Below are 3,568 nucleotides of genomic sequence, written 5' to 3' on the forward strand. Positions count from 1 at the left end.
TCTACCACAAATAAGCACATCCTTAATGGGAATATTGGTCTTTCACAGAGATCACACGTGCAGACCTAAAACTGCAGGGAACATATGTGATCAGGGCACCCACATGGAAGTGAACCCACAAGGAAGGAAAACTCTATAGCTCTAACTCTGTAAAGTTGCTGATGTCTCATCAAGGACACCATTCTACTGCTTCTCACCAGGCTTTGTATCTTAGCCATTCCCTGTTAATCTTTAGTGATTCAGCTTTCTTCAAAATTACACTGTGCAACATCCACTAGAGATGCTTTAGTGCGTAAACCCCTTATTCAGGAAAGTCTGTAGCTCTTCTCACCTGATCTTTCTTCTTCATTCACTGGAAAATTCTGTCAAATATCATATTCTTCCCTGAAGTTATGGTTATAGTTCTTTCTACCTGTTCTTTTGACCACCTACTGTACCTCAGGTATAGTCCTAACCTGAGATACTTATCTTCAGAGCTACCTACCTCCATCTACAGGAAGATCTGTGATTAGTAAATGTCTCCCCTGTAAGAGAAGGCTCCAAATCTCAGATAATGGTTATGAAGCTCTCTTCAACTTTTGTCAGTCTCCTCAGTCAAAAATAACTAAGAAGCTTTCTATTTCATCAGAGCTGTACCAGAAAGTTAAAAAAAAAAGCCCAAGGCTCAGATCAAGTCAGCTATCTGGACTCTTCTATTTTCTTCCCTCAGTGATTCTGCCAACTGCCATATTTTCTACTCTCTTCTAAGTCTCTCAGTTCAACTGTCATATGATTTGTGGGCAGAAACCAATTTTAGTTTGTAAGTCTTCTATGCCCCTGGCTAGGCAAGTATCCCAAGGGCTCCACTTCCTTGAACACAAAAGGAACTCAGTTATTTTATGGGGAGGAAACTTTAAAAGCCCTCCAGCATCATGTTTTGTACTATTCAAGTAGCAATGGCTGTGCTGGCTAAAGTGCTGAAAAGACTGCTGTTCCTTATTCTGCTTTCTGCTACCAACACATCACAGCCTAATAATACCTACCAGAGATCTCTTCTTAAAGAAATACGTTGACTTAATTTTGAGAAGCTTGTCAAAATTTCTCATAGAACACTAAATCCCCAGTTCACCACTACATTGTGTCGTGGAGTTGACTTTGGGCTCTTGAAAGTCATGCCAACAAATTTCAAGCTCTGGAATATTCTACTTAGGTGGAATAGCTTCAAGTACATGCCATCAACAGGTTATCCATACTACATATTCTTATCAAATACAATTTACCCCTTCAAAGACATTCTTCAAATGTCATTATTTTCCTGATGCTTTCCAAGATTACTCCAGCAACCTTCAGAGAGGTTCATGCAATGAAAGTTTGCCAACACATAATCAATTTGTTTTAGGCTAAAGCAACACATGAAGCAGACCAAATAAAAAATACAAAATGACTTGTGTTCTTTTGCAGTCACATCCTGTTTCCACGATGACATTAGAAAAAAAGGCAGAGGGTAGTAGGGAAAGGTGAGAATCAGGAAGGGAAGAAGGAAACAAGCATTTATTAAGTTCTTACTATGTGCCCGGTGTTGTACTAAGCACTTTACAACTATTATCTCATTTGATTCTCATAACATCCCTGGGAGGTAGTTACTATTATTATCTCCATTTTATAGTTGAGGAAATTGAGGCACAGAGAGGTTAAATGACTTGCCCAAGGTCATACAGCTAATAAGTATTGAAGGCTGGATTTGAACTTGGGTCTTCCTGATTCCAGACCCAGTGCTCTATCTATTGCACCATCTAGATGTCTCTGCAATCAAACAATTTTGTTAGACCTTCTCTTAACATTAACTTATCTCAGTATGGCAATCTGTGAGGTTACACAATACTGTAGGAAACGAACCAAGTGCACATTGACCATCTTGTCATAAACAAAAGCAGAAGATAACAATGATAATAGCTAGTGTATATAAGATCTTGAGGTTTGCAGAGCACTTTATATATGGTTTTCTATTTGATCCTCTCAACAACTCTGTGAGGTATGTACTATTATTATTCCATTTTACAGATGAGGAAACTGAGGTTTAGAAAAGTTAAATGACTTGCCCCAAAATCACACAGCTAGCAAGTGCCTGAGGCAATAATGCAAATCGGTCTTCCTGCATCCAAGTGAAACACTCTATCCACTATGAGGTGTAGCTACCTAGGATACAAAGAAACTATAGTTAAAACAGGAGCGCTTACTTTGCAAAGAAAAGGGTTATCAGAGTTGGTTTCATTGACCATAGAAAAATAATCTAATTTTGTGAGATACTCATTTGGTCAACTTGTGGCCAGGATGAATGTAAACAAATGAACTATTATTCTGATAAATGAAGCTTATGTCAATATACTTTTCAGAGGATGAAGAAGTGCAAATATAAGTATGAATAACTATAGCAATGGAAGTGGCATTCTATAAGTGAGGTAAAAGAGATACAATGTACTTCAGGATTTCAGAGAAGAGATTATTTCTGACTGGAGTGATTGGGGGAAGCTTCAAAGAAATAGAGATATTTGAGGAGGTCCTTGAAGTGTGGGTAGGATTTTGAAAGACAGATATGGGGTGGACAACATTCTGAGGGGAGGAATAACATAAATAAAGATGCCGACTTGGAAAAATGTCAAATGTATTTGGGGAACATGAATAAATGCAACAGTTTGCCTGGTGCATGTGGCTTATTTTGGAGAACACTGAGAAATAAGGCTGGAAGTTATGGTGGAAGGCCTTGAATGCAAAGCTAAGTAGTTTTCACTTTATGTTAACACATTATTTTCAATTCCATACAATGTGCTTCAGATAAATTACATATATTTTCCCTTAACTGTAAAATGGGAACAAGTAATCATTTTGCACTTCTAGTATTTTGAAGTCATTCAATGAAAGTGAATTTTGAGTGTCCTAGTTTGATGAAGGAATTTTAATTTATGTAAAACTTTTCTTAAAAAAATCTGAAAAACCTACTATTATTAGAATGAAATAGGTAATTTCTTTCTTCTATTATCTTTATATAAAGATCATAGGAAATTCCTTGACCACATTTTTTATTACTTATAAGACTGAACAATATTTATTAGAATATATTAATATTAATATATTAACAAATAATAATGAGTAAGTATTTATTAAATACCTGCTCAGATGCTTACTAGATACATAAAATACAGTGATTTAGTTTGTAGACTTCTGAATAAGTGAATGCCTGTAAAGAAAAAAAATGTATATATTTATATATTCATATAGTTCAAAGAATTGCTTATGTGCACTTGATTGCATGGCAAAGAGGGAATAAAGAGAGGAAAGAAATAGAATTTCTTCAAATTTTTCTCCTCATCATTTTACTCTTGAAAAATCTTTTCTACCATGTAAAACTTTGTAGAGGGGTGGTCAGTCAGGAAGTTCTCTGATCAATTTGAACTCATGGGAAAGTCATTTTTTGTTTGGGGAGTGCATCCAACATAAAATTAAACAAATAATATAAACAACAGTCCCATTTTCTTTGGGTATTCTCTCTCTCTCTCTCTCTCTCTCTCTCTCTCTCTCTCTCTCTCTCTCT

This window comes from Vombatus ursinus, unplaced genomic scaffold (genome assembly GCF_900497805.2).
Source record: "Vombatus ursinus unplaced genomic scaffold, bare-nosed wombat genome assembly UNPS02014814.1, whole genome shotgun sequence".
Taxonomy (NCBI): Eukaryota; Metazoa; Chordata; class Mammalia; order Diprotodontia; family Vombatidae; genus Vombatus; species Vombatus ursinus.